The 21,007-nt window shown below is 46.1% G+C and overlaps 1 long non-coding RNA gene across 5 annotated transcripts in view; it reads right to left on the bottom strand.

The window, feature by feature from the left end:
* LOC110402840 overlaps nt 1-21,007 on the bottom strand; it is a 51,366-nt gene that overhangs the window by 24,291 nt on the left and 6,068 nt on the right. For 2 of the 5 annotated variants that reach the window (XR_002441332.1, XR_002441333.1), the window contains exons 4-10: nt 19,607-19,833; nt 19,285-19,455; nt 16,677-18,012; nt 15,371-15,472; nt 13,777-13,881; nt 4,849-5,113; nt 211-390 (exon numbers count right to left, since the gene is read on the bottom strand). This is a non-coding gene — a long non-coding RNA (uncharacterized LOC110402840). Of the gene's footprint in view, nt 1-210; nt 445-4,848; nt 5,114-13,776; nt 13,882-15,370; nt 15,473-16,676; nt 18,013-19,284; nt 19,456-19,606; nt 19,834-21,007 lie in introns of all 5 variants that reach the window. The other 3 variants (XR_002441336.1, XR_002441334.1, XR_002441335.1) reach the window with 3 other exon arrangements.

The raw sequence follows: 21,007 nt of genomic DNA on the forward strand, positions 1-21,007 counted from the left end.
TGAGTTACATGGACCACCGCTGATACACACCAGCTAAGAAGAGCAACAGAGGAAGAGATATGAGCGGATTTAGGAGCTGTCCCAACTGCAAAACTCTATAAAAGTTTTCTTCACATGCCTGCAAAGCAGAGGACGCTCTGGCAGCATGCAAATGGAAATCAGAAACAGTCCCAAAGGCAATGATTCCCTTCCTTCAGGACTTCATCTTACCTGCTGAACTCCTTGTGCCTATCACAAATCCCTGTGTACGCCAGCGCTGAAGCAGCTGGGAAGGGCACGAGACCGAGGGCTCTGAGGAACTTCCTGCCATTCCTATCCATTGCACTCACTGGAGCATCTCCTCTCTCTTGCATTGCATTCTGGTTCTGCAACGCTTTGGGTCAGCAGCCTCTGAAGAAAAACGTCAGGTCTTTTAGGAGAGTCAGGCCAAGTCATAACCATCCCCTATGGAAACAAGAAAATCCCAAAACAGATGCACGCAAGCTTGGTAATAGGAAGAGGGAAGGGTGGGAACAGCGTGCTTGTCGCTTGTTACTCTAAACAGTATCGGGGAGTCCAACAGCCCCTGAATTAAAAAGGAAATAAACTTTCAGTGCAAGCTGTGGGACCGACACTTTATAGGCCTAAGCAATACGCACATTTAACAATTTGAAAACAAGACAGCTCTGCACCGCACAGCCAGCCACACAGAACATAAACAAAGCCCCAGGAGCCCCTCTCCTGGAAGCTTTCTGCTCTGAGTCAGACCCCAGCTGAGCGCACAACGAAGGTGTGGCTGCGGGGAGGCCGATGTCCCACGGCCAGGACCTGGAGCTGGAGGAGCAGGGCCAAGCCTGTTCCTCCTGCCATGGAGCGACTGCCAGACTTGCCCGAGTGGACCGTGCTGGAAAGGGGCCACAGCTCACAAAATTGTGAAAACGGTTAAATAGGCTGCACATGTGGCATGGTGCTCCTGGAGTGACGAACTTAAAATGCTGTGTTCTGTTTAAATAATAAATGTTGTATGCTGTTTTTTGTTGTTTGGTTGTAGGTTTTTTGGGGTTTTGTTTTATTTTTTTTCTTTAAACAGAGCTTGTGCAGCCTGTAAAGTGTCTTCAAGAATAGAAAATCCCCAATTGCTCTAAGTATACAATCACCCTGACCACTGGGTTTTGGCCTCTAAACCAGAGCAGAACTAGGGCAAAAATAAAACTATATTTATAAAAATATCCCCTGTGTAAGATAGCCCTACACTGTTTCCTTTGGCTTCTGGTCTCAGAGGCTTCATCTCTGAATTTCATAGGTACTGCTTAGATCTCTGAATGCTCCTCATGTTCTTAATCACGTCTGCTCCAGAGATGAGGCTATGAATAATTAACTATGCCTCCAACATTACAGTCATAGATTATGGTGGTGGTGACTTGTGGACTGCCATGCGCAGCATAAACCATTTAGGAAACTCTGTTATCCACTTTCCCTTTATATTTGTCTTGCAATCACTTACCGCTTAAAAGGGTAAATCTTTCATAGCTTTAATTAAAGCATTTAAAATAATTTACACTGAAATTGTATGTGCTTGGGTCTGTCAAAATTGATGCTTTAATAACATGTCATCCCTTTTTTCGATTGCCCTGAAATCTGTTAAAATTACCACTAATCTAATTGGGAACAAAGTTGTCAAATGCATGCAGCTCTGACAGTTTGTCTTTCTGCAAACTGCCGACAGATTGCAAGTTACGCATGTGTTGAGCAGATGGGTAAGTTAAAAGGAACACAAAAAAAAGCAATTTATTAAATCACCTGGAACCAGCAGCTCCATTCCAAAAATAGTGAGAATGAAATATAGCAAGAGCTAGGAGAGTTGGCACTGGAATATGCCAGAAGGTACCAGTTACAAAACAAGATAAACATTTTGAGAAGCCTCAGCTGTGTTGCAGAATAATGAGGCGTTATTTAACCCGATATAGATTACCAGCAGAAATTAATTTAGGGTGCAGGGTTTTGTGAGAGTGTGTGAGTGTGTGCGTTTGTGCGTGTGTTTTTTTTTAAAGGATTTTTTTAAATCCTTGTGCTTTAACTCCTTCATGCCTGGCAGACAAGCCCTCTCTCCCCCAGCCCCAGCTCTGCCCTGCAGACCTGAAGGACCTGCATTAAATCCCTGCTGCCGAGACAAGCATCAGCTCGCTCTCCTTCACCTTCCTCTTATGCCACTGCTTGCCCAAGTGGCTCTCTCACTTACAGAACGTGGCCAAGATGGCCATAAGTGCCAACCTGGCCAGTGATGTGCTGGGGCTAGACGGTCCCATACCTGCCTATAAGCACACCTTTTTGGAAAGAAACACAAAGAGAAGGGAGCCATACTGAGCACTGTGCTGGGACAATGGTCACTGCTGGAGGCTCTGCTGGGCTCTGGCTTCGAACCTCCCGCTGTGCCTATTGCCACCACGTCCTTGGGACTTTACCTTGCTCCTTATCTGCCCTGTGCTCATGCACATCCCCTGCTTCAGTGCTAGCTTGGAGGAAGAGCAGAAGACACAAGGCTTCATTTGTTCATGTTCATCATCAGAGGATGCCCTGAAGCACTGCTCTGGCCAACCATTAGGGGGGTTGTGACCAGGGAGCAACTGCTGGCTTTGTGACCATCTGATACTATGAATAATTTCAACAAAGAAAAAAAAATGCACCAAATATTTCCCAAAGCAAGATGGACAAAAGAAAGGGAGGACAAAGAGCTCCCCGTCACCTCCAGTTGGCGGGATACAAAAGGAGAGAGGAGCCCATGTGACCACAGAGATCGTTAGGAAAGAGAACTTCTCAGCAACTTTATGAACTAACTTTATAAGCCACAGAGCCAGTTAAAACGGCTGCAGCATCCTTTCAGCAAATGTAGATATACTGATTTAAACCAGCTGCCAATCTTTGGCCCATAACGCAACACAAGAAGTAACCCCTTCCCAGCAAGCAACGAATTGGTTCCATTTCATACATGTGTTCAGGGAGGAGAAAAGATCATAAAAAAGAACTGCAAATGGAAACTTACAAGCAGAACTGCTTTTCTCTTGCCTTTTTTTTAAAAAAAATAAAGTATATGCATTTTGACTCGTTCTTTTCCACAGAAAACTTGAGGAGAATGTCTGCCCAATAGTCGCAGTTTAGAGAGGTCTTTACCTCCCGGCGTAAAGATGGATGGGCAGTTCTCCTGCAAAAGTGATGGCATGGCTTGTATAAAATTTAGTCTCAGAGAGCAAGAGAGATGAAAATCTAGCCCCAGGTAGCACTGCAGCACTCGCCATGCCGTCAGGCAACTTGTGACCCTTAATGTACAATTAGAAGGATATAATGTAAACTAGCGGAGAAGCGCAGTGGATCTGATCCTGCAGTCCTTCCCAAGTGGCTTTAAATTGAGATTAACCCAATGAAAACTAGTGAAAAGTACAAAAATCAAAGCAGGATGAAAACATTCAGACCTTTTGAGTGATGCTGGGTCAGCCCCGGCATCTCTCTGCTCTCACGCAGAGGCAGAAGGCGCCATTAAACAACATTTATGTCTCCGTGTCCAAAAAGCAGAGCTTTCCTGCTCCATACTTGGCTGCAGCAGCTGCCCTGCGGCCCCTGCACAGCTGGACCAGTGCGAGGAAACCACATCTCTTCTCTGCCTCTCCTAGGGTCCTTCCCCCTCCCGTGCCCCCCTCCTTGTACGGTGTGTGGGGAGGGGTGGGGGGCACAGATACTGGCTCACTCTTTTCAATTTTTCCTTTCACCACAATTTAAATGGACATTTTTTTCCCCCTGTATCCAAGCGGGTCATCATTTAGAGGCTGTGATTTATGTAATGGTGGTTTTAACCCCACTTAGAAATAGGCTGCTTTCATGATTTATTGATTCCTTCTTCCCCTTGTTAATTTGACTCATTTCTTAGGAAATTATTCATAGTTAATCATGGTAAGAATAAAATTAGTTATAGTGCCCACTTTGCTGCAAAGGGAGCGTAAATAACTTTTAAAACAAATCCGAAAGAAAAACAGGTTAAAGCAAAAAAAAAAAAAAAAAAAAGAAGAAGGAAAAAGAAACAGGCAAAGCTAGGAGAATATATATAAAGTGATAATGATCCGAAGGGGGCATTAAATGAAGCCTCTCCACTGTTTCGGGGTAGAGTAAAGCACGAATTGACATTCCATGGGAGCACGGCTTTTACAGCAGGCTCTCGTCAATTGAATTTGCCATATCTTCTGGGAAACGCACCATTTGGAAGATAAAATCTCCCACCACTCCACCACCACCGCCACCATTCAGAAGATTAAAAAACCCCGCCAACTCTGTTGTGTGCCTTTTGTGCCCACTAGAGGAATGTAAAACCATTATATTTAAGTATCATAATGGCCAACATATGCTTTTTCTTAGAAATGACACCACCATCTGGATTAAGTTCTCCTGATCATTTCAGACAATGTTACGATTATTATTTTTTTCCCTTCAGGACAAAGAACTGCCCAGAAACCAACCACAGTCGCAGATGGGGAATTTTTGCTTTTTCCTTTTCCACCGCCAGCAACCTTGAGGAGTGCAGTGAACTCTTTATACAAACCTACAGCATTTGATTTCACTTGCTAATCGATCACGAAAGCCTACCTGGATGCACCCCAACCCTCAGCTTGCAAGACTCCCATTGCCTTTGGCTGTATAACTTCACTATTGCAGTTAATAAAGTATGTAATTACTGTAATGATAAAATTACGCCGTGTTCCTGTTTGCAGCGGTCTCTTGCACAACCACACTGGCCATTAAATACTGCACGGGAAATACAAGCTTAACCCTTAGCTTACAGAGGGCTTTTGAGAACACCAGTGTGCCAAGGGGTGGTCTGCTCACCTGAGTGGCTCCTTCCTGGCCTCATGGCTATTGTCATGGATTGAGGGGACCTTCTGGGCCACCACATCCAACCGGCTGTGTCTGGGAATGGGCACGCCGGGATAATTGATGTGCTCAATCTGACCATGCACAGGTGGCACGGAGACGGCGTACAGCAGCTTCTCGGGTTTGCTAGTGCCATCTGTTGCCACAGGAACATCTGTCGTCAAGGTCACCCTGTCACCCTCTGTTAAAGTTACAGGTTTGGCGAGTAGAACAATGTCACCTAAAAAAAAATTGAAATGAGTAAAAAGGAAACCAACGGGAGAGAAATGAAAAAGGGGAATATTTCTTTTTGCATCCCAGACATCAGCCTTTTGCCTCAGGGGAACAAGAAGTGGAGGGAGCAAGAGCATGGCAAGGAGAAATTAAGAAAGAATTTTGTCAAAATACCTCAGGAAGATGTTTTCATTTTACATTTTAGAGACAACCAGGACATTTACAACAGAGCTATAACATTTGTTTTTTAATATGCCCCATTGTGAGTCTCACAAAGCAAAATAACAGTTTTATCTAATCCCAGGCTGGGTGAGCTTATAGAGGAATACATGTATTTATCTGGCTGCATGATTTCTCCAAAATATTGAAGCCAGCTTTGATTTTCTGTTCGGGGAGAGAGAATGACCCAGTTGTTTAGAAAGAACAATTATGTTAATAGATCCAAATGAGCCAATGGACAGAATGCGTTAATGAACTAAGCATTAAGCACGAACACTGTGTTTTAAGCCGATAGTGATGCTGTAACCTCAGCAACAGAGGTTCTGGCTCCATTAGATTTATTTATGAAGAGCTCCACTGCATCGCCCAAGGACCAGTGCAATTTTCCCTTTTACAAAGGAGTAGGCACAGAAAATTAAAGCTGCTAGAAAACTGATCAACTGGTCTTCTCCAAAGAGGAGTAGAGATGATTTACCTCATCCTAACTTCTTCATCCTTTTCTATTATATCTCTCTTTGGTTTTAAAAACATCTCAAATGGAGTGGCAGCAAAGCAGCTGGTCATACGGTGCAAGAAAACTGTGCAGGGTCACCCAAGCTACAGCTTGTGCTCAGGAGACCTCAGCTTCCACTGCAGCACAACAGCCAAAGGCAGAGGCAGGGACAAACATTTTATCTGAGGATGCTGCAAAAGCAGGAGAATAACATCAACCAGCTCCTGCTGCTGCCGGTCAACCTGCAACAACAACGCACAGCAATGGCACTTGTAGCACAGACTCCGCAGGAGCCCTTTTCTGCTTCTTGCCTTCTTGTTGCATTGCCAACTGACTTTCAGAAACAACAGGTTCCCATTAAACGTAGAAGGTTACCAGCAACATCTGAGAACTGTGGTTGTCAGAGTCTGGGGTTTTAAAGTTTATTTCTACAATAACATCTGCACTAATTTTGGTGCTTTCCACCCTGTTTAATAGTTAACCTTTGCTATTAACTCCTTTAATACCAATTCTTCTCTGCAGCTAACATGGTAAATGAAACCCAAGAATGAGACCTGATACATTCAAGAAGTGACAAATAGCAGAGGAAATTAGTCTAAGGACATGATAGTAATTCATAATATACTAGCCAGCTTGTCCTCATACAGAAAAGATGTTAATTGTGCTTGAGAAAAATCATCCAAAAGAAAAATTGTCAGCTCCTTCACCAGTGCAGTAAGCGTCATCAAAACTCACCAGTACAGAGAAGTTGGCACTGGACAAATAATTAATGCTGTGTTGGAAAAGTTGGGGTCTCTGACATGTTGGTTACATCTTTGAAGGAGTATAAATTTGTAGGGGACCTCAATGAACAGGGTCTTCTTGTCAGATCATTTCAATTTTCCAGGGAGGAAAGCAGAAGAGAGCACTTAAAAAGGGAAATGATGGGACAGCAGTGTAAGAAGCAGCCAGAAATGCAGGACATCAGGCTGCTGTGCATTTTGATCAAAGGTTACAGAAGTCCATGCCCAAGATAAGCAGGAACAGTGCTTTGTGTTCACTTTTTTTTTTTTTTTTAAATAGGAAATCCAAACAAATAAGATAAAGTAAGGAAGAAACAGAAACATGCAAATGCAATTAACTCAAGATCCTTTTTGCCCATGGGAAAAAACAGCCAAGTTCCAAGCTTGGGAATATTTTGATACTCGCGGTTTTCATAGTGCTGGCAGGAGACAATGACATTCACCCAGGCTGTCCCTTGTAGAAAGGCAATCTGTTCCTGCCTGCCACCCTGCTGCATTGCCCCATGACTGATGCCCACAACCAGGAGCCCATCAGGCCTAAACACACCAAGAGCTTTACGAAACTGGGGGTCTGACCTTTGCTGCCCCATCAGATGTGCTCCTGAGAGGTGCAATGATGGGAGTCCACCCCACAACCCCTGACATGGAGAAGACTTTCCGATTACACCTCCAACACTCTCAGACATATGTTCTGATTTTTGGGTGGACCTGTGCGGAGCCAGGAGTTGGACTCGATGGTCCTTATGGGTCCCCTCCAACTCTGTATATTCTATGATTCTATGATTCTCTAATTCTATTTTCTATTTGTTTCTTTTTCTCAGCCAGATACTCAAAATAGTGAGGGTACGTGCCGCTAAAGGGATGCAACACACAACAATAGGACACGTAGATCTGGAGCTGCTCATCTAGCAGCAATGATTGGCCTTAATATGTTCATTTCTTTTCGATGCTAGAAAAAAACTCTGTCTGATTTAAAGGAAAACCAGGCTTCCTGCTGTGGTGATGGGTGAACCCTGCACCCAGCTGCGCCCTGAGCACCCCAGCATCCCCCGCAGGCTCCTGGAGCCACTCGGGCTTTGGATTTGCTTCCTCGCACGTCGTGGGCTTGAGAGCCTGACTTGAAATATAACATTAGTGGGTTTGCGGTAAAAGCAGCAGAGAGGATAGGATGACAAGCAGGGCAGAGGGGACTGATGGAAAGCAGGTGTGGAGGAGGAAGATAGGAGGAGGAGAAAGAGGAAAACATGACTGAGTAAGTAAACGCAATGCTATTATACATATTGAAAAGAGCACCCATATATAGAGCACCCACCTGTGCTCCCTTCTTTTGAACATTGCTTTTTTAATACACAGCAAGAGATGGGCTTTAAAACTGAGCTCCCAACCATGGCCCAGAACATGTAGCAAGGAGGGTTGCAGGGTGGATGCTCCCCAGTTGATCCAGCTTGGCACTGGTGGTACTGGGGTACTATGGAAGGGGTGGCACAGGGGGAAGTGATGTGACAGCACATGAAGACATCGAGATGGGCTCATTTACTGGCTATAAGGGGATGTTGTATATATATCTGTACATGCACACACAAATATAGCAGAGACCAACGGTTCATGTAGCTCAGAAGATACACAGGTGGAGAATGTTTGCTCAATTCCTGTGCTGAGTACAGCCTTCTTCCCTTCACTGCTAAAATATGGCTATAAGGGAAAATGCGTTCCTCCTCGAGAGGGGAAGGAGATGCCCAGAGAACGAACAACAGGACGGCTCTGGTGCCTGACGCTGCTCGGGGAGGTGGGGGCTGCTCCCTCCCCCATGCATCCGCACACGCTCACACCATCCCGATTCCATGAGGCTTTGCCTAGTTTTTACTACATTTTTCCTTGATTGTACATATTATTGTCTCATTAACTGCAAAGCTTTCCAGGGCACTGAAAAGGAGAGAGCATTAAAATACACCGAAAAGTCCTGGAGCTCAATTAACACACACCAGGGGGTCCAAGAGGAGGGGAAGTGGGGGGTTCCAGCTCCAATTATAAAAGGCAAACTTATCTCTCTCTCTCCTTTTTTTTTTTTTTTGGTAATATCAGCTAATTAGACTTTGACAACCAATTAGCAGATTTTTAGCTTTGCCGAGAATCAAGCTAGCACCGAGAAAGTAGGAGGCAAGGAAACCAAACACGCAAAGCGCTCCTCTCCTACCGCTGCTTTAGGCCTGCCACTAAAACCAACGCCATCCAGAGAGGCCAGGCCCTACTCGGGATTGATGGCCACGTCCGTGCAGGTGGAAGTGGGGTGCGTGGCTCTGCAGGCAAAGCAGAGCTCGCTGGGACTCCCACTGAGCTGCAAAGCAGAGGAGCTCTCGGCGGCCTCCTCGCAAGGTGACGTTTTCACTTTTAATAACCTTCTCGCTACTTTTTTTTTCTTTTTCCCTACCAACCATGAAGTACCCAGATGATTATTTAGGATTAATGGATTATCAAAAGTGCCAGTTGGCACGCTCCTAGTAAAAAGAAAAAAAAAATTTTAAAAAAAGTGTAACAAATGCAGCTGTTTACTAATAAATAAAGCCTCAGCTGTAACAGAAATAAATTAGATGCATTTAATTGGTCGACTGCAAACCTCCTCTCTTTATTACAATGCTGCTTCTTGTTATTTTATGATGTCAGGGTACATGGCAGACTGACAGAGTGTTTATGAATCACAGTTTGCAGATGGCACTCCTGGTTTTTCGGCAGTTATGAGCACAAGTAGCATGAGGACTCAATAGAGGGTTTTTGCCAGGGAGGACCCCCTGAGAATTAGCCGCCTTCATTTCTCTGGTGCCAATCTCGCCCTGACAGCAGCACTATTTCACAAAACCTACATTCAATAAATTACACCCGCCTGGCAAGAACTTGGAAATATTTAACACTCTGAGGACACCAGTGTCTCAATTTGATTTCTATTCATTTCCAGAGGACGCGAGGCGCTGCTTGGAACAGACGTCGTTTGTGTGCACCCGCCTGTGTTTTCCCCCCCAGCTAAAGAAAAAAAAAAATAATAATGGTCTCTGCAGCCAGGAATATCTCGTCCTGCCTTCAGAATGATTTCAGGTCTCCCGAGGACAGTTTACGGTCTCGTGCCCTGGTCCTCCCGCGCTGCCCTGACTAATGACAGCTTTGTAATCCAGTTGGGAAATAATCTCACATCACTGCACTCAGAGCTCGTGAGCTGTAAAACTTCTGGATTGAACTCCTTCTCCTGGTCACTCCAGTGAGCTGCAAGCAAATGCATGAGGGATGTGGTCATAATTGTCAACAGATTTGTAAATTTGTGTCATTAGTTATGCGCATAATGGATTTTATTCTAATGAGCTTGTTCATAAGAATGCCAGGAGGACTTGGCCCCTTTGGAGGAAATAAACTACAAACTTTGCCCATGCATTTTAAAACACGTCAATGACACATACAGAGGGAAAAATAACGTTTCCTGTACTTTCAGAGCGCTGCAGTGCTCGCTTATGTGAACCTGAAGCAATAAGCCACCACTCCTTTCCCACTGGAAGCTCCTTCCCTACCTTTGCTGGTGTTTCTCCCAGATACGCAGACACTGGCAGACAGGGGCTTGTTTTTTCCTCCCATCAAGTTAAAAAACTGGAAACCATCGCGAATCTTTGGGCTCAAGATATTAGTGTGGAAGTACTACAGCAGCCCTTGCCCATGCCCTCCTGACTGGAATATATTTGGGAATGCAATACTGCCCGAGCCTCAAAGCCAGGCAGAACTGCTGGTTCCTCCTCCGAGCCCCAGGGTGCGGGGGCCTCTCCACAAGGCCTGCTGCATGTGGAAGAGCAGCAAAACTAGTTGGTATCAAATCAGTTTTTACTATATCTATTACCATTAAATCTATTCTTATTCAATCCAGTTATAGCATTAGATTTGTTCTCCTGAGACAAAGGATGAAGCTTTTAAGCTTGTCTTTGGGGAAATCTACTCCTGCTTTTCTTAGAAGCAACCTGGTTATTATTATTGAATGCATGAGCTGAGCAAGAAAGCAGACAAGCCCATGGAAACCTGCTGGCACCTTTGCCAAAAAGATGTTCTCTGCGTGCCCAGCGGAGCCCTCTTCTCCTGCTCTCCCTCCTCTCTCTCTCTGATCCTGCTTTTCAGCCAACCACATATAAAAATCTTCGGCATGTGCCAAGTACTACAGATGGGTCCATTGTAGCACACCCTAATGTTCATAGCTGACACCCAGGTGTTACAGTTTGTACTTGCTCGCTAGCCAGACGGTGGCTTCGTGCCAAGGGGAAGGCACAAAGCACTCAGATACCATGCTGAAAGGCTATATAAGAGAGGCTTTAAGAGAGGGACGAGCAGGTAAGAGGCAGTACAAAAGCAAGAGGAGCCTTGTCCATATTTTCTTAACTGCAGTGTATTCCAGGATGCAATGCTGTCAAAGCCTTCCGCCCCCATAAAGCTTTGATTTATTACTGGATTACATCCCAGCATTTCCTCTCCTCTGACCTTGTCCACAAGCAGAACATCTTGTTTCAAACCTACTGCTGATCTGTGAGTTATTTCAGGCCTGGCCAGCAATATAGGCATGGGCAGAGGGAGAGCTGCTGGTTTCAGCCTCGGTTGGCATGCCTGGGCTGAGGGTCTGCAGAAAGAGCTCCTGAAATCACAGCAAAGCACTGCTTGCATGCAGCCGAGTTGACCTGAGAGCATTTCAATAGCTGGAAAGGGTTAACACCAGGATCCTATTTTCCCTTCCATTTTCCCCTCCCAGGAGCCTACTCCCCTTCCAGCCTAATTTCCTTCAGTTTAATTAATTTTCAGTAATCACCCGTCTAGACACCATGAGCAGCAGCCTCACACCCCAGGTGACACATCAACGACGGGCAAAGGGACACAGCATGGACCAGCCCCTTGGCGAACCCTTCACCGCTGTGAGAAGGCATCGGCATCAACACCAAAAATCCGCCCTCAGCCTTATTATTATTATTATTATTATTATTTTTTGCAGAACAAATGGTTTTCAGGATTCAGGTGCAGGGAGCCTCTCCACCATCTGGCTGGCAGGGCTCCCCAGCTGTCTGCAGCGGGTGCGTTCAGAGCCGCACGTACGATGCTTTGGGATGCACCAAACCTGCGGCACATGTGGAGAGCAAGTGTGCAGCACCGGCTCGCTCCAGAAAGCTGGGGAGAGGCCAAGTGTGTGCTATAAGATCCTGCGTGACACAGAGGTTGTGGCCCAGGCTGGGCTCATGGAGGCTGGGCACAGCATTCTCACAGGTGCTGCTGACACCCACAGCTGCCTTGTAGCCTCAACACACCGTTCCTCACTGCTCTGGGTGAGTGCAGGAGTTCTCAGCTCACAGAGAACAGTAGGGATCTCATGGAAGCCCATAGAAAGGGATCACTTGAGAAGTACGCAGGGTGTGTAGGACTGCAGTGCTCCAAGGACAGCGCTTGGCACTGTCCCTACAGCATGGAGGAGAGGAGGTGGATAGGACACAATGCGCTGCAACTGCATCTTTTCCAACCCAGAACCAGCAAAAGCCCCCCACTGAAGCACCTTCTAAGGGCTGCCACCCTCACTGCTGCTTTTTGGATCTGCCCTCCCTCACATTAATACCGATCCATTTGCATCCCAGCACTCACTGTGCCACGTAATTGGTATGAATATCTCACAGCACACAAGGTCGTCAAAGCAGAGAGATGCCAACCATCAGCCATGGAGGCTGCTGCTACACAGGGGCTCTTGATCAATTTTTTGGTCATATTAAGAGCACGTATTTAAAAACACAGAAAATTGGACCAAGAGATAGCCAGAAAACTCTTAATATAATCTCTCTTTCAGCCAGTACAGAATGAAAAAGAATACTAATGAAGCTGTTTGACAGAAAGGACAGCTAGTTCATGCATGCATTAGTGAGCAGCCACAGTATGCGAAAGGAAGCCATCCTCTCATTTGGCTGCAGAAAATCGCTGCTAAAATATCTCTCCCTTGGCCTGGTGTGAAGCATAGCACTGGTGTTTACCAAGCAGAGTGTGATCTTTTCACCCTTCATATTTTACCCATGCAACCTGGGCTTTCAGGTCTGTGCCACAAAGCCTCCCTCAGAGCATCGCTTCCTTCCTCACCCAAGATGAAAGACTCCAAGGGTTTCTTGGTTGTGCACTCCAGTTCAACATAGTTTGGTTGAGTTGGAAGGGACCCTTAAAGGCCATCTGGGCCCACTCCCCTGCAAAAAACAGGGATGCTCACAGCTCCATCAGGTGCTCAGAGCCCCGACCAGCCTGACCATGGGTGTCTGCAGGGATGGGGCACCCATCACCCCTCTGGCCAACCAGTGCTCCACTACCCTTACAGTGTCACCTTGCTCGTGAAGGTTTGGGATAACACCAAACCAGGACCAGCAGCCTTCCAGACACTTGTGGCGCTGTATGGCAGCCCAGAGGAGTAAAGCTGTCCTGAGAGCAAGACCACCTGACTCCTGAAAGGTTTTGTGTGTGTTCCCAGCAAGAAAAGCAAAACAAAACAAATGAAATCCACATGACAGAGCACATTAAAGTCTATTTGGGTGTTACAAGCTAGGTTTCCTAATGCACTCAGGATGCTGAAAAAATGGAAGTTCACTCTTACAGTCACCTCCCTCCCCTCTGGTGCTCCCCCCTTCCCCGTCACTTCAGAAGATTATGTGAGACTCATTACTTTTTATAACTCTGAACAAAAAAATATAATCATACCGGTTCTTACTAATATTATGCAATGACATAATGCCATTTGGGGAGGTGTCACACAAAGAGGCTGACTTTTACTGGCTTCTGATGGCAGGGCTCTCCACTTTACATTCTGTTTTATGTAAGCCTCCTCAGAATTTATTGCCCTCTAAGCATTTCTCAAGTTGCTTAATTATAAAAAGAAGAAGACAGCACAGTGGCTTAGTGAACCAACATAAAAGTCAGCTGAAAGGTGTCATTGCAGAGAAGGGTGGTGGAAGGAGACGTGGCAAAAAGCAGTTGTAGGAGTGAGCCTGGGGGGCCGAGCTTCCCCTGTGTGCTGCTGAGGGATGCTGTATGGCATCCGCCTCACCCTGATGTCCCATGGGTGTGCTGGGTGAGCTCCAGCTGCAGCAGGCACAGAGGCTATGGGCACCTCAGAAACCCAAGAAGGAACTCCTGCAAGGGGCCTACCTGAACATAGGAGGATGGTTTTTCCGACCTGGCACTAGAAATGGCTTTGCTCAGTGGCCTCAGCTTCCAAGAAGTTGATCCAAATCAAAACAAGGAATGGAGACACTGGTGAAAAAAAAACAAAACAGTGGCAGTCATTTCCCAGTTAGCAGCTGCACTGAGCCAGGCAAGAATTCACTGAGAATAGTGATAACAATGCTGAGTAAGGATAATTAAAATACATGCATGTGCTGCAGGAATGATTATTTAAAGATGTTATTTTGGTCTCTCTTACACCACTTGGTGCGTGGCCCATGAACATGTCCAAAAGAGGCAGATCTGGCTGAAAAAACCAAATGCTGTTCAGTATTTTCCCTGCTACATTTTCACATCTCAGAGAAAACTGTGTAAGTGAGGGATCTGTACCTAAGATTCTGTAGTTTGCGTGACCATCACTTGCTCAACATGACACCATGGGTCTCACTTCTCTTGGCAGCCATACAGGGCTCGTGATTTCATATGGATGAAACATTTCTGAGCAACTTCTCCCATTTATTAAGCATGAACAGGCTCTTCTTAGCATCAAGTAGACAGAATTTTTAAAAAACATTTCAACAAATATGCTACTGTGGGACTGAGACAGAAAGCTTTGCCTCTTATAAGCATGGGATTTATCTCTTATGATGTCCTTCGGCTTCACAGCTCTGTGCAGAAGAGCACGTTCCCAGCAACATGGCCAAGAGGGAACTGGTGGAAGCGGCACTTTTCCTGCCCCTCGACAAAATGGCTCCAATAAGAGAGGCATAAACAGCATTTGAGAGATGAAGCTTGCCTCTGATGGATTAGAAAATCACAGAATGGCTTGGGTTGGAAGGGGCCTCAAAGAGATCACCCAGTTCCAACCCTCTTGCTGCAGGCTGGGTTGCCAACCACTAGATCACGCAGTAGATCAGGTGCCCAGGGTCCCAACCAACCTGGCCTTGAACACCTCCAATGGCGGACTATCTACAGCCTCTCTGGGTGGCCTGTGCCAGCACCTTGAAAAAATAGCATGGAAATTACGTAAGGTTAAACAAGCGGCATCTCCGTGGGGTTGCTCCAGTAGGTAGGTGCGACCATACAACTGAAGCCATTTCAGTCAGTGAAATTGCAACAAATGGGGGAAAGTAAGGGAAGACATGATAAGCAAGGAAAGCAACAACAAAGGGATCAGGCTGAGAAGAGTAAAGAAAATGTAGCTGTGGGCACAACTCTTGCAAGGAGGGCAGGAGGGGGCTGGCAGTGTTTCCTCAAGCTCAGAGGGGCTGGAAGCCCTATGGAAACACTGCTAGGAGCAGGGACACATGCCGATTTTGAAGCTTCTTCTTGCTTACTAATTGTATGAAATTTTTCACAATGCACACGTAGAGCTCTGGGAATCAAGCCAAAGCCCTTTCAAAGGGGTGAGCTTCAATGTCCCTGCACCAAGAGCTCCAGACAGAGCCAACCTGTGCTGGGTTTTCCAGCTTTCCCCTGCAGAAAGGAGCCCAGCAAAGGGCCCCAGAAATCCAGACAGAGAGATGTGTTATTGCATGCATGCGCTGATTTATGCCTCAAAATTAAAGCTCGCACCAACCTTCACAACTGGAGTCCACCAGGTATTTTGTGATCAAACAGGTTTCCTGTGCTCTGAGAACGGGGATTCAGATCCTGCTAGAGTCAGATCTGGAGACATTTTCTGTTTCAAAAGAACAAAAAAAAATAGAGAAAAATAACATGAATAGTCTGAATTTATTAAAGTATTTCTTCTGCCAGTTTCTAGAAGAAGGGAATTCATATGGGGAGTAAAGATGGCTTTCATTTTGAAAAAGGAGAGTACACAATAAAAAGAATAATAATAGCCACAGTAACAACTAACAACTATTAAAAATATAAACGCAACATTGCAGCTAATTGGGTCTAAATTTAACATTGATATGAGTGGAATATTTTTGTATTTCACAGAAGTTTGAGAAGTTTGCTTTCTCTTTGAGACAAAAGTTTTATTTTTCAAATCCCCAAAGTTCTTGTGGGATGAGAGGAGAACTTATTTTTAGCTCTGCAAAGTATTTCTGGGAGTCAAGGAGATGCTGTTACCATCACCATGCAGAGAGGGCACTGAAGTATAGGTCTCACTGATGCTTTTCCCCCTATGGCTTGTGGAAATCTTTTAAAGAGTCTACAAAAGGCAAGCAGCAAGACCAATATTTTAATCTTTGGGTTTTTTTTAGGCCATGTCTGACATTGCTGGAGAGATTCAGAAGCTCCACCAGATTTTATTTTCTTCAATTTGTGAATTCTTAAGAGGAGAGACTTTAATTAGGCCAAAATGAGTGTTACAGCCATGAAATGAGTGAAATCATATCTCCCACATCCTGGCCTCACAACAGGACCCCAGGCCAAGAGCTCTGGCTCTTTTGGAAGGAATGTGAGCATTAACACTGCTTTCTATGGGCTTTGGACCTCAAATATTTTTTAAAAAAAACAAAAAAACAAAAACAAAAACAAAAGCACAACATGTTCTTTCCAACATGATTCACTGCTAAAAATAGATTACAGGAAATGGAGAAAAAATACAGAAGGAAACAGGAGAGGGTCCCATAGTGTAAAAAAAAAGAGTAGTCCTGGCCTCACTGGAGACAATCAGACAAGCAAGCCTACAACCAGAGACCGCAAAACAGCAATCTGTGCACAAATGGCTTTTGCTGGGTGGTACTGAGGGGCTCCTTGCAGCATGTGATGCCTTGCTACCAGCCAGTTTTTGGAGAAAACAGATGAGAAGAAAGCACGATCTCTGCACTGGGAGCAGGCTTGGAGATACTGCTGGGGAGATGGGTTGCTTTCACGTATTTCATTTTTTCTTCCTAAGTCCTTATGCCCTGAATGTCACTTAGATAGCTAACCTGGAAAGATGAGGGATTTCATCGTTGACTGGCATGATGTAGATGTAAAGCGTCCCTTGGACTGTGCGCTTGCCATCTGTCAGCTGCGCGGTAAGACTATCCTCTAGGCTTTCTGTGTCATCATGCATGTATGGCAGCATCCGTCCTAAGGGAAAGAGGGGGAGATCAAAATGGAAACCCTAGGTCCTCTAAAAACTCAGGACACAGTGATCATATTATTTATGAAAAAGGCACCCCAGCTCTCCCTGGAATTTCCGATGTTGGTTGTGATCTCTAAGCACTACAAATCCAGTGTCCCAGAAAGCCCAACCTTCTTTCTCTGAAATAAACCCTTGTTGCTGCTGAAATGCTGGTGTTCAGCACTGTAGCAGGACCTGCTCGATCCCACACAACCCACAGCCAACACTGTCAACCAAACTGGGTGCTGAAGGACACTCAGGAGAAGGTTTTGCTGTTCTTCTTCCATAGCCTTCCAGCTGGCAGCTCAGGTCCCTCTCCACGGATTGAGGCTTCTCTTCGAGCCATCGGGGCAAGGTGATGAGGAAATGTGCAATCAAGTTGTTTGTGGGAGGGGCTTAGCTGGAAGTGGGACAGTCATCAGCCTGAATACATGCAGGTAAACATATCCAGAGTTTACTGAGCCTTCAGTGCATGAACACATTGGGAGAAAGCGTGCTGAAGTTTAATTGCAAAGGAATTAAAGGAAAAATATTACTAGAAATAATTAGCTTCATCCAATAAAGGTTATTCTGGACAACTAGCAAGAGGCATGGAAGAAAACAATCTTTGCCACTTTCTTCTCTCCAAAGATTTTCAAGACATCTTATAAAAGCAGCAGATCCCCTAGGTTTCCCCAAAGAGCACACTGCCAATTGCAGGCGGTGTCACCTTCTGAACCTACCAGGCATCCACCAGCTCCAGCCCGGTCCTCTCTGCCCCATCCACTGTTATCTGCTATACATGAGAAGATATAATCTTCTCAGGTCTGCAGTGAGAGGGAAAGTTTTTTTCCTGATAAATCAGTAGCAGTGAGATACTTTCTATTTGATTCTGATTTTGCAAAATTGAGAACTCACATCCTGTCCTCATTATACCAGTGAGCAGAGCATGCCCGAGCTGCAGGATGTTCTGGATACCAAGACCTGCTGGGACACCTACCTGTGCAGCCTGCTGTAGGGAGCCTGCATTGGCAGAGGGGTTGGATTCAATGATCTCTAGAGGTCCCTTCCATCCCCTACAATTCTGTGATTCTGTGATATTGGGATTCTGGAATGTCAGGGTGTTGAGGTGTCATCCTCCAATGGCTCTGCTCACAGCCTCCTGTGTCACCACCAGCCTGGACGCAAGCGGGCTTCCATCAACCAGCAGCAAGACACACCAGCCTCCACAGAGACATATTTTTTCATTTCTACCTCAAAATAAGTATTTATGGAAAATGCATTTACATAACTAAAAAGATCCATTCAGCCATTAAGTCTTTGTTGGGGAGAGGAAATCGCAGTAATTAACAGCAAACTTTCCAGAGGTTTCTAACACCTGCTTTCTATCTTGCTTCAAGCAGCTCATACAGGCTGGAGCACTAAGCAGCCGTGCCGGGTGCAGGACCTGACCGTCAGTGCTGAGCAGTCCCGGGGCACAACCAGAGCACCCTGCAGCATCACATCTGCATCCCATAGCCCGCACACAGCCCCAGCCCCAAAAAGCCTCACCTTCTTTGGAGGGGCTTGCAGAGCTCAGCCTGCAGAACCAACCAGCTGGAGTCTTTTTTTTTCATTTCAGCACTGGCTTTTCAAATTTACAAAACACACCCTTTGCATTAAGGCCAGCCGTTCGCTTCTCAGCTCAAACCCAAACCGTTTGTGGGCTGCTGGGGTGCCAAATCGCCCCCAGCCCCCAGCCGCTTCCTCTCCCCACTCCCGCACCGCTTGGCACGCGTACCGCCCAGATGCCAAGCTGCGGAAGGGATTTTTTTTTTTCTTTTTTTTTTTTTTTTTTTTTTTTTTCTTCCCCTGCTGCATCTGGCTCCTGCGCGGGGTCTGCAGGCAGTGGTGCTGGCAGCTGGCACACGCCTTGAGTGGCTCCCGGGCTCCAGCCTCACCGTGCCGCTGCCTCTGAGATGGGGCGTGCAGGCAGTGTGCGGCCGAGTTGCCGTGGCAGCTTTCGGGGTGAAAAAAAAAAAAACAGGAAAAAGAAAAAAAAAAAAGAAAGAAAGAAGAAAGGAAAGAAAGAAAGAGGAAAAAATAAAAGGGGGGTGGTGGTGGTGAAAAGAAGCTGTTTGTGCTTTGGCTTGGGCACAAACCACCGCGCGTGTGCCGGGCCCTTTGGGGAGGCAGCTGGCCGCTCTTGGCGTGGGGCTGAGGAAGCTGCCGAGGCCGGGGCTCGCTGCAGTGAGCCGTGGCTCCCAGCAGAGGCCATCCGCAGCCCGCACAAGCGGCCGCCCGCAGCCCGGCGGAGCCCCCGGCCCCGGACTCCGAGCCTCCTCCGGCGGGCAGCGGGGCTGGGGCAGCGCCGAGCTCCTCGCGGGGTGCTGGCGGCCCCGCCGCCCTATGCGAGCGAAAAGCGAAGAATAGAAGGTGCTGCAGGAAAGCCCTAGTTCTCTCTCTCAGACCTTGCTCGAGTTCGGCGGGGAAAGGCTGTGAACGCCGTGGTGCTCGGCACCTTGGGCTTCCATCACTCATTTGGGCACCGTCGCCCTTCGTATCAGAGAGGCTGAGGATGGAGGAGCTCAGCGGGACCACGAGGTCTGCATTGCTGTTACTCGCGGGTCGCCTTCCCTTGCCTGCCGAGAGGAAACGTGCACGGTTAGAGATTTCTTGGGAAGGTTAAACTAGAACTGTTCCAAGCAGAGCCAAGGGAAGCAGGAGGCATTTGGGCAAAAATGTTTCTCAACAGATCTTCTCTGCCATTCTCATAGAAATATTAAAGCTTACATGGAAGTGAACGCTTTCCTTCTGGATTTGGAGGCCAGAAAAGGGATTCACCCTGCAAACAAACTTCAGACAGGCAGAGGGGAAGAGCAGCTCCTGCTGCTGCCCTCGCTGTGTCCACTGCTCCTGGATTTGCTTTCCCTTCTTTCACCCACAGACTGCTCTGTATCATCATTAACGAAACCTTCATTCGCAATATTCGGTTTTTTCCCACTCGCAGCATATGCTCACTGGAAAAAAAAAAGTAAAGTACTGAGTGTAGCCCCATTGCAGCATCTTTTTTTGCACTTCAATCTAGTCTACAATGTACGATAGAGCGCCAACGCTTTCATTGACATATAGCTTGTTCACTTGAATGTCACGAGAAAGCAAACAAACGCATCTGAACAAGGCAGATAGCTGGTTGTATGGCTAATCTGGCGTGTTGCTTTGGTTTCGTAAATAAATTAGTTCAATCTCCTGAACAGGAAGAGAAACATGAAGCAATGATCTCAATACAACTGCTGCCCTTCATTACCAAGAGGGCCTTGCTCAATTAGAAACACCATTTGTTTTGATTACAGATTATCTGTGAGTAGAACCAAACCTTACTCTAATGCCTCGCTGGAGCAAGACTCGTATAAAGGACCACATCCAGAGGCAGTTTCTGACTGAAGCACGGAACAAGGCTGCACATGAGGGGCTGAGGGCCGGGTGGAGCATGGGGCACAGACCAGCACAACACCAATTCCTGTTAGTTTGGGGCTGCTGGCTCACCATGATGGCACGCCAGGCTCCAGCACACATTCTGCCTGGGAATGAAGTGCAGGATATTCTTTCTTCTCTTTTTCCTTCCTTCTGGGTTGAAATAGCTCATTAAAGATTTAAATTTTCAATTAAAGAGTTACTTTGGAGAAAAAAAAACCAATCCAACAGAAGTTACTAGTCATCCTTACAACAGGAGATGGGTTCAGAGCAGCCATGCTCTTCACACACATCAGAATGAGTTCAAACATGAGCAGAAATTGCTAGAAAGGCATCTAAGGTGCATGATGTATAAAAAAAATAAATGAAGTGTTTCAATCAAAATAAATACAATTGTCACACACACAAAGAAGAGAAAAGTAGTGTTTGAAATTATTATTTTAAAATAAACTGTTTCAGCTGTTATTTGGAATCACACAAAAATCGAACCCTTCATAAAATAGCCAGGCAAGATAGCAAAAGAAATATTTAGATCCCACAGAAACATTTTTGCCTTTGACTTTCCTGTTAGCCAGGCAATGGCTAAAGTTCCTACTTATGGAACATCTTTTAGCATTTCTTAGGGGATTGCCTACCATGAACACTGCTAAAATTGCATGTTCAGCAGGAGGGAAAGTTGTACCTCCAAGAGCTTGGGAGAACTGGAGGAAAAGAAATTGT

The sequence above is a fragment of the Numida meleagris genome, chromosome 7, assembly GCF_002078875.1.
Source record: "Numida meleagris isolate 19003 breed g44 Domestic line chromosome 7, NumMel1.0, whole genome shotgun sequence".
Lineage (NCBI taxonomy): Eukaryota > Metazoa > Chordata > Aves > Galliformes > Numididae > Numida > Numida meleagris.